Here is a 10,535-nt window from a genome sequence, read left to right as displayed (position 1 = left end):
GCATACCCATAATACTCTGCAACTAATACCACATGTTTTCGTGGAAATATATTTATTATTACTAGAGGTATTAAAAATAAAAACATATAGATTATTTAAGGCAATCAGAAAAATGTTCTTGTAGGTAATGACTCTTTAAACGTACAGTCACCCTCTTCACCATCAGCGTGTTAGGAGGTTCAGTTACCTTTGAAATGCGCTAAGCGCTTCCCTAGTCATACTCTGGTTTCTCTTCAGATCGTATAAATCTTTCGCCTTTTACTAAAGATTTCCGTGGAGAGGAACAACTCTGAGTCTGAAACCAATTTTTTGAGGCCTTGTTTAATCAAGGCTCCACAATGGTGCTCTAATAATAGACTTTTGTTTTGTTTGCATGATGTCTTTGGCTCATCTTGCTGTTTCTCCAGTATGTGTTAATGTTTAAACCCGATATCTCCAACAAAAGCTAGATGTTAGAAGAAAACAATATGAATCGGTATGCTTGATTTCACTAAAAAGGTTTTTAGTTTTTTTTCATTTTGTGGTTTCTCTGTATTGTTTTGGAGGCTGTGCTGGAACTCGCTCTGTAGACCAGGCTGGTCTCGAACTCACAGAGATCTGCCTGCCTCTGCCTCCCCCTCCCGAGTGCTGGGGTTAAAGTTGTGTGCCACACCAACGCCTATGTATCTTTTTTTGGTATTCTTTAAAAGTGGAAGGACTCGAACTGTTGTGTGTGCCGAGAAACACACATACACACAAACTAACAACCTCGGGGAGCGTCTTGGGAGGAAATCGGCCGGCTGCTCTTGCAGAGGTCCTGAGTTCAGTTCCCGGCATGGCTGGATCTGGTGCCTCTTCTGGGACGTGGCATGGCGGGATCTGATGCCTCTTCTGGGACGTGGCATGGCAGGATCTGGTGCCTCTTCTGGGACACGGGTGGATCTGATGCCTCTTCTGGGACGTGTCATGGCGGGATCTGATGCCTCTTCTGGGACGTGGCATGGCAGGATCTGGTGCCTCTTCTGGGACACGGGTGGATCTGATGCCTCTTCTGGGACGTGTCATGGCGGGATCTGATGCCTCTTCTGGGACGTGGCATGGCGGGATCTGATGCCTCTTCTGGGACGTGGCATGGCGGGATCTGATGCCTCTTCTGGGACGTGGCTGCCTCTCGTTGCTGCAGCCGTGGCTGCTGCCTTGATGGATCCTTCCTTCTGTAGCGGTTGCTGTCGGGTGTGGTGTTATTCACACGCCGGCACCTGTGTGTGTCCTGGCATTTCCATTCCCTGCAGTATTCACGCCGGACCGGGGTGACGTGTCTTCCTAGGACCTACCAGGGCCTGCGCCACCTTCCCTGTTTCATACGCACACCACCACCTGTTGAGACTCGCTCTCGTCGTCACGCATGGCCCAGAGCACCCCGACCTGCTTTTGTCCTTTGGAATGAGGGGAGTCTGTGAAAGGTTCAGGCATTACTCTGGCCTGCCCTGTTACCTGGCAGGATGCGCTCAGGCAACACTCTGGCCAGCCCAGAGTTCCGTGAGAACCAGGCAGTGCTAATCTGGAAAGTCTAAATCTTGTCTAAGATAAGAAGGGATATGGCTATGACGGTCTAGTATTCAACCTCATAAAAAACCTGAGAAGGAAAATAACAGTACTAGGGTAGGCAGGAAGTACAAGCGTGCGACTTCCTAAAGGGACAAGAAAAGACAGAAATAGCAGGCTGCCTGGATGGTCACCCAAGGTCTCTCAGCAACATCGGGGCAACCAACTTTGGCTAAGACCTAAAGTATCAGACAGACCATCTCAGAAGCAGGAAAATTGAAAAACTGTCTTACCCTGACTTGGCAAGGTTCAGCAGTCCTCTTTTTTAAGTTTATCTCCTGCAAGCCCAGTGAGGACAGCAAGTCCAAGGCCCGCGGCCGAGGTGGGGGCAGTTCTTTGCCAAGAGGCCAGTAGCGGAGGAGAGAATGAACCCCAGATGGAGTGTCATCGGTGCCCGACAGACTGGTGCTGAGAACATAGCTCAATGCAGAGTGTTGCCTGGAATATACGAGGCCCTAGCACTGGGGGGTGGGGGAGGTGGGAACTCTCTCTGTAGAGCAGGCTGGCCTTAGACTCACAGAGATCCGCCTGCCTCTATCTCCCGAATGCTGGGATTAAAAGTGTGTACTACCACTGCCTGGCATTCAAGAACAAACGTTATTACTACTCCTTTAGAACCTGTCAGCTAGTTGTGCACAGTGGCACCACCTCTAAACCCAACACTGGGAGGGTTGGGGCAGAGGCAGGCAGATCTCTGTAAGTTCAAGACCAGCATGACCTACATAAGTCCCAAGACAGCCAGAGCTGTCTCAAAAAAAATCAATAAATAAAATCTCTTCCAGCCTAAGAATTAAATTGGCTGTGAGGAGTGGTGGTGGGTCTCTGAGTTCAGAGTCAGCCTGGTCAACAGAGAGAGTTCCAGGACAACCAGGGCTACACAGAGAAACCCTGTCTCAAAAAAACATCAAAACCAAACCAAATAAACAAAAAATCAATTGCCATAAGAAAGAAGAGCTGGAAACTGGAGAGATGGCTCAGCAGTTAAGAGCACTGACTGCTCTCTCCCAGAGGATCTGGGTTTGGTTCCCAGCACCCATGGCAACTCATAACCATGCATAACTTCAGTTCCAAAGAATCCAACATCATCTTCTGACATCCAAAGGTACCAGGCACACAATGGTGTGCACACACACATTCAGGCAAAACATTCATGCACATAAAATGCATAAATCTTTTAATAAAAAGATTAATAGAGCCGGGCGTTGGTGGCACTCGCCTTTAATCCCAGCACTCGGGAGGCAGAGGCAGGCAGATCTCTGTGAGTTTGAGGCCAGCCTGGTCTACAAAGCGAGTTCCAGGACAGCCTCCAAAACAATACAGAGAAACCCTGTCTCGAAAAAAAAAAAAAAAAGATTAATAGAAGAAAAGCATACAAGTTTTTTACATACACAAGCACCCCACAGAAAAGTGAGCTCTGACATTGTTTATGCACTGCTGAATAAAGGGAGGGAACCGAGGGCTGGAGCCATTGCCTGGAAAGCTGGGGAGAATGGGATCAGCATTAGGTAGAGCTCCGCCCTGTCTCTTCTCTTACGGTTTAACTCCGTGGGGCAGGCCAGGGGTCTGGCTAGGGGACCACCTCTAGGAAGAAGAGTTTACAATTAGACACTTTTTGTGGTGATACTTTGTTTATTCTTCAACAAATTGCCTCAACTCACAGAGATCCGAGCCTCCCGAGTGCTGGGATTAAAGGTGTGCGCCACCACGAGGCCGGGCTTGACCCACAGCCTCCAAAACAATACAGAGAAACCCTGTCTCGTAAAACCAAAAACAAACAAACAAACAAAAAAAACAAAAAAAACAAAAAAAAAAACAAACTTGCCTCAAGATCAGAGTGCAAAGCTAGCCACATTTGTTAGCCATAGAGGCCAGGCCGTGGTGGCACACACCTTTAATCCCAGGACTCAGGAGACAGAGGCAGATGGATCTCTGTGAGTTCAAAGCCACCCTGGGCTAGACGAGAGTGAATCGGTCTAAGAGAGAATACAGAGCTCACACCTTTGATCCCAGCATTTGGGATCACACACCCTGAGTCCCAGCACTAGGGAGTTGGAGAGAGGAGGGAATGGCTGGGTGGTGGAGGAGACAGCTCAGGGCAGTCTGAGGAGCCAGCCCAAGGACAGGATGCCCCACTGGCCTGAGGATTCAGTAGAGGTTAGGGTCTCTCTTGTGGCTGGCTCCTTTACTTCCCTGATCCTTCAGCTTTCACCCCTGGATAGCTGACTCCGATTTTTACTATTAAGAACAGTTAGAATTTGTGCTACAACTTTTCTTTCCCTGAACCCCAGGCCCTAGTGCAGACCCCGCTGGGAGGTTTGGCTGGGTCCACCTACCTTTCAGAGATGTGACTTTTGTTTTCTTTCTGTTGCTGACTAGAGCCTAAGTATGCCCTAAACTCTTTTTTTTTTTTTTTTTTTTTTTTTTGGTTTTTCGAGACAGGGTTTCTCTGTGGCTTTGGAGGCTGTCCTGGAACTCGTTCGGTATTCCAGGCTGGTCTTGAACTCACAGTGATCCGCCTGCCTCTGCCTCCCGAGTGCTGGGATTAAAGGCGTGTGCCACCAACGCCCGGCGGCCCTAAACTCTTTAGCTGGTGTTTGCGGCTTCCTCAAAGCTCCCCTTCTGGCCATGGAGCTGCCAGGCCAGCTTACCGTCTCCATCTCCTCCTCTAGACAGCCACAAGACTTGCGGCTTGCCTGCCCTAGCGTTTTTCTTTTAAACTCCTGCTCTTAAATTCTATTACTAATGAGACTAAGAACCCCAAGAGGGGACACCAAGTTCCCTGACATAGAATGGCTCTGCTGGAATGCCTCAAGATTTTTGATAAATTTCATTCCTGCCTTTCTTTAATCAGAAAAAAAAAAAAGAACCCATTCCTGCACCTCTAAATGACATCAAAAACAGTCACTGCCAAGGCTGATGACCTGAGTTTGGTTCCTGGAACCCACATGGTAGAAGGACAGAGTTGACTCCCAAAAGTTGGCCTCTGACTTCCACATATGCACGATGGCATGTACACACCCTGGCCCCACGGCTTATAAAACATTAAAGAGGGCAGGGGCTAGAGAGCTGGGCTGACACACAGAGAAACCCTGTCTGGGAAAGCAAAGGAACAAACAAGATTAAGTAAGCCCTTTCCTCCTCCAGCTGCTTTTGGTCATGGTGTTTTTACCGTAGCAATAGAAACCTAACTAGAATAAGACTGAAGGAAGCTTGGAGGCATTTTTATCAAGGCTTGTTTGCACAAATTTCCCTCAGCTGGAAGCCCTTCTGTGATGATCAGGATGTTCTTTTCTCCTACTGTGCAGAGGGAATCTTTTACAGGGAGCTAGCCTATCTTTTCCTGCTCTCGGAAAGAGGAGGTGAGGTCAGAGTGCCATTCACGTGCGAGCTGCTTTGCTCTGTTTTGTTTTTCTTTTTTGATACAGGGTTTCACTGTGTAGCCCTGGTTGTCCTGAAATTCACTCTAGACCAGGCTGGGCTAGAAATTCACCTGCCTCTACCTCCTAAGCGCTGGGGTTGAAGTCGTGCACCACCACGGTTCAGCTGGCTCGTGTTGTTGTTTTGTTTACTGTTTGTTTTTTTTTAAGATTTATTTATTTATTATTTGTTATGTATACGGTGTTCTGCTTGCATGCCAGAAGACACCAGATCTCATTATAGATTGTTGTGAGATACCATGAGATCTCATTATAGATTGTTGTGAGGTACTGTGCAATTCCTGGGAATTGAACTCAGAACCTCTGGGAGAGAAGTCAGTATTCTGAGTCATCTTTCCAACCCTTGTTTTTTTTTTTTTTTTTTTGTGGTGTCGTGTCCTGCCCCCCCAAAGGTCTTTGGCTCAAAACAAATCTTGTGCCTCAGTGTCATACCCCTGCTCTTCAGACCTAACTGCAGAAAAGAGGTACTTGATGTCCATCTCCTCTTCCCTATGAGAGAAAAAAGCCGACATTCCAGCCCCATTCTCAAGTAGAAAACAAAGCCCAAAACATGGCTGAGTAAACACTGTACACATAGTAACCATTGCCCATTCTATCCATTTAATGTAATTAATTAAAACAATAAAACATAAAATCCAGGAACCGAGGCTAGAAAGATAACTCAGTGTGGTTCCTGGCACCCACATGGTGGCTCACAATAGTCTCTAGCTGCAGTTCCAAGGGATCTGATGCCCTTTTCTGGAGTCTACACACACGTGGTACACATGCAGCCAAACATTCACACACATAAAACAAAAGTAAACAAATTGTTTTGTTTCTGTTTTTCGAGACAGGGTTTCTCTGTAGACCAAGCTGGTCTCAATTCACAATCTCTGTCTCTGCCTCCCGAGTGCTGGGATTAAAGGCACACATCACTACACCTGGCTGCTCCAATTTTAAAGTAAGCATTGCTAGAGATTCTCCAATAACAGACAAAGCAGAATATTCACAAGTGAAATGCTGAGTGCGCAGCTAACATCCACTACTACGATAAACTACTCAGATGCCCGCCGTGCACAGCAAGAAAGAGGAAACTAGCGCTTTGTTTATATCCACTCCTGGTTCTCGCGAGGTGCCAGCATCCTGAATTTAGCGTCCCCACATTTGATAGCTATTTTCTTGTTCAGCTCGTTGGTAGAGCGCTTGTTCGATACATGTGAAGGTTTAAGCCCAACCCTTACAACTACAAAAGTAAAAAGAAAAAAATACAGTCTTTAAAGTTAGTTAAACGTAGATGTACAAAACACGAAACAAAACCTGAGTCTTGGTCCTGGACTGAGCGCAGATCCATTACCAGCCATCTCTAGGCGTCGCCCTCTGGTGGTCTGGCCAGGCACTGCGTGGAGCCTCCCGCTCCCGCTCTCGTCTACAGGGCGGGGCCACTCACTATAATTTGCATACCCACAGAACATAGCACACAAAACAAAGACAAAATGAAAAATTAACGTATTGTTCTAAGAATGTCTTTGTGAAATAGGGCTTTACTTTATAATACAAAAAGAATGGTTGTTTTTAGATAGTGTAGTCTTGAGACAAGTAGACACCATCGCTGTGTTAGGAGTTGCTGTTACCCGAGTGGTGAGTGACAGGTCAGGGTAGGCATACTCTGGTTTCTCTTCAGATCGTATAAATCTTTCGCCTTTTACTAAAGATTTCCGTGGAGAGGAACAACTCTGAGTCTTAAACTAATTTTTTGAGGCCTTGCTTTCGGCAGGGCTACATTAATGCTGTCTAAAATATAGAACTTGGGTCATGGCATAATTGGCTACCTGTCTTTCAGATGGAAGGGATGTTTTTTATGTATCCCAGGCTGGCCTATGAACTCAGCAGCAGCCCTTCTATCTCAGCTACATAGTGCTAGCGTTACAGATGTGAGTCAACATACCCAGTAACAAGAAATCCATCTGGAGAAGGAAAGGACTGAGAGAGTCTTTGCTAAACTCACTTGACAGTGATATAAACCACAACTAGTGTCCTATCTGTTGAGGATGCTATCTTTCCTAAGCCTTATCCCTCTCACCTAGATAGAAGTTCTGAAAGCTGTCTTACCCAATTCTGAGACAGAGAAACTCTGTCTTGAAAAAACAATAATAATGTATCTGCCAGGCATAGTGGCACATACCTTTGATCCCAGCACCTGGGAGACAAAGGTAGGCAGATCTCTGTGAGTTCAAGGCCTGCCTGGTCTATACAGCAAGTCCCAAGACTACATAGACTCAGAAACAAATAAAACAGCTAGAATTGTGCTCAGCGCCAGGAGACCAGCACTCTCTTGAAGAGAGAGTTTAAGGCAAATGCAATGTGAAACCCATGTGGACCGGCGTTGGTGGCGCACGCCTTTAATCCCAGTGCTCGGGAGGCAGAGGCAGGCGGATCTCTGTGAGTTCGAGGCCAACCTGGTCTACAGAGTGAGCTCCAGGACAGCCTCCAAAACAACACAGAGAGAGAAAAAAAAAAAAGCGAAACCCCACATGACAGGGCACAGTCTGTCAGATTGCAATGGCTCCCCGATTGACCCCCTTTTCCAGCCACTCAGGGCCCTTTAATCCCAGCCTGATGATTAGGACTGGGGGTGCCAGAGAGGTCAGCTTTGCAGACTGCAGACTCTGCGGCTGACAAAAGACTCAAGGTTGTTGTTGCAATAGAGAAAAGAGCCTGGGGAGATGTCGTTCTCAGCTGGCTTAGGGGCTAAATGCTGTGTGACTTCTAGTCCTGATTCAGGGACCTGTCTAGGGCCTGGTCTCCCCTATTTGTCAGGTGAATCAGATAATCTCTAACCCCTGTCTCCCAGGCTCTGACATTTCATGATGTTAAGCCCTGGGCCCCAGGGAGTACAGACAAGAGAATGACAGAACCAAAGTGCACACAGTCTATGAGAACCGCCCCTGCCTTTAGTTACTACAAGGCTGTCCATCCTATGGGACCTGACTCGGACAGGCTGCCTGCGGGGATGAAAGACAACCATACTGCAAAGTCAAGCCAAGATTGACAGGCTATATGTGCTGTTGCATGCTCATGCGCATTCATAGAAACAGGCACACGATACATGTGTATGCCCATGCATGCATTCATACGTGCATATCTATATGCACACAGTCATATACCCATGTCACAGACCACATACACACTTGCATACATACACTCTCATAAATAGCATGCAGTTACTCATACCCTCATGCACTTGCCTGCATACACTCATACACACACACATGTATTCACTTACACTCACATGCATATTCACATACATACCCGGAAGTGGAACTTCTGGCATGCGTAGCTTGCTTGACTACACCTCAGGCATGCTGGCAGGCAAGTGTCCATCACTGAGTTATATTTGCTGCCCATGGAGAACTGGCCATGTTGAGCCCTGGCCTGGGCCCTGGAACTCTACAGCAATGGACCTAGGGAAAGCCATGAAGTGAAGGGTAGTAGAAACTGACTCTGCTCCGAGAGTCATAAAGGTCCTGTGGATGCAGAGGTGTGGGTGCCAGGCTTTGAGATAAACCCGGAATGTCCCCAAAAGGGTTGGCAGACACACACATGTCAGGCCAGAACGAGTAGCCTCCCTCCCAAGCTCACCCTTTGTGTCAGAGTCCCAGGGACTCACGCTAAGTCCCATTGGAAGAAGCTAATTCCCACCTATCTCTTCCCCACTTTGGGCTGGTGAAGAGTCCAGAAGGGAAAGCAAGCCTTTGGCTGTGGATCCTAGGTTCCTAACTTAAGACAAGCTGCCACCAGGGTGCTCCACATGTGGCCCATCAAGGAGGATGTAGCATGGCTTCTGACCCTGCTCAGTTGGGAGGCACAAGCACAGTAGGCTCACTCTGGGAGATGGCAGACCCAGTACCATCCAAAACACCGAGGTCCTGGAGAACAAGCAAAGTTCTGGAACCAAGGGGGCACAGCTGTGGCCAGCTAGAGAGGGCAAGTTTTAACCTGACGTGGATCAGTGACCACTAACAAAGACACCACTGGGGTGACAGAAGACACACATATAAAGGATTATGATTCACTAACAGTAATGAACATCAGGTTCTGCTCTTCAAAGACGGCTGCCCACAGAGACATACTCCATCTGAAAACGTCCTCACATTTGTCACGAGAGCAAGCACAGAGGGAGCCTGCTGGACAGAATTTGAGTGGCACTGTTAACTAGAGCACTAGCAGGTAGTGGTCACATAGTCTCCAGAGGTCTCGATGTTCTTTCCCACCTGTAGAGATGGTAAAGCTATAGCAACTTTTCTTTTTCTTCCTTCCTTCCTTCCTTCCTTCCTTTCTTCCTTCCTTCCTTCCTTCCTTCCTTCCTTCCTTCCTTCCTTCCTTCCTTCCTTCCTTCCTTCCTTTCTTTCTTTCTTTCTTTCTTTCTTTCTTTCTTTCTTTCTTTCTTTCTTTCTTTGTGAGACATGGTTCCACTATGTAGTCCTAGCTGGCCTGGGACTCTATGTAGACCAGGATGGCCTTGAACTCACAGAGATCTGCCTCCCAAGCCTTAGGATTAAAGGTATGTGCTTTGAACCCAGCGAAACAAATCTTTTAAAAAGTTAAAATTATTGTATCAAAGCCAAGTGTTATTAATTTTACACGGTTATATTCTCCAGCAATTTTTTTTAGATTTTTATGTGTATGAGTGTTTTGCCTGCATTATGTGTCTAGTGCCCTCGGATCACAGCAGGGGGCATTGCAGCCCCAGAAACTGGAGTTATGGGTGGTTCTGAGCCACCCTGTGGGTGCTGGGAACTGAACCTGGATCCTCTGCAAGAGCAACACGTGTTCTTAACCACTGAGCCGTCTCTCCAGGCCAACACTTCTCCATCTTTATAAACCGCCTGTGAGATGTAATTCAGTCCTGCCAAAAGACTATCAGAATGGAACAGATCTACACAGTACTGTTAATCAGAGACATTAGGACTCCTACATGAAGAGTGGTTTGTCCTTCATGAAACCATTTTATGAAGTAAATAAGCTAGGCTGGGGAGATGTAGTTCAGTTGAAGACTGTGTGGCCAAGTGTGCACAAGGCTCTGAGTTATGATTGCTAAGAATAAAAACCTCAGTGTGAAGTAGGGAGGGCAGAAGGATGCTGGGCATGGTGGCGCTCACCTTTAATCTCAGCCCTCTGTGAGTTCAATCTCACCTTTAATCTCAGCTCTCTGTGAGTTCAATGCTGGGCACGGGGGCGCTCACCTTTAATCTCAGCACTGGGGAGGCACAGCCAGCTCTCTCTCTGTGAGTTCAATCTCACCTTTAACCTCAGCTCTCTCTGAGTGCTGGGCATGGGGGCGCTCACCTTTAATCTCAGCACTGGGGAGGCAGACAGCCAGCTCTCTCTCTGTGAGTTCAATCTTACCTTTAATCCCAGCTCTCTGTGAGTTCAGTGCCAGTCAGGTCGACGTAGTAAACTCTAGGCCAGCCTGGGCTGCAATACGAGAATCTGTCTAAAAAAACAAAAACTCACATTCACACCATGAATCATACA

The 10,535-nt window shown here is 47.2% G+C and overlaps 2 non-coding genes across 2 annotated transcripts; both read left to right on the top strand.

Moving 5' to 3' along the window:
- Nucleotides 1–217: 217 nt before the first annotated feature.
- Nucleotides 218–333, top strand: LOC121137713. Its single transcript, XR_005875020.1, has one exon. It is a non-coding gene; the product is annotated as a U5 spliceosomal RNA (small nuclear RNA).
- A 6,328-nt stretch (nucleotides 334–6,661) lies between these two features.
- LOC121137714 lies at nucleotides 6,662–6,778 on the top strand. Its single transcript, XR_005875021.1, has one exon. It is a non-coding gene; the product is annotated as a U5 spliceosomal RNA (small nuclear RNA).
- The last annotated feature ends 3,757 nt before the right edge of the window (nucleotides 6,779–10,535 follow it).

The sequence above is a fragment of the Mesocricetus auratus genome, unplaced genomic scaffold, assembly GCF_017639785.1.
Source record: "Mesocricetus auratus isolate SY011 unplaced genomic scaffold, BCM_Maur_2.0 Super-Scaffold_100691, whole genome shotgun sequence".
NCBI classification, from domain to species: domain Eukaryota; kingdom Metazoa; phylum Chordata; class Mammalia; order Rodentia; family Cricetidae; genus Mesocricetus; species Mesocricetus auratus.
Note: the sequence above shows the minus strand (reverse complement) of the source record. Positions and strands in the feature narration are given on the sequence as shown.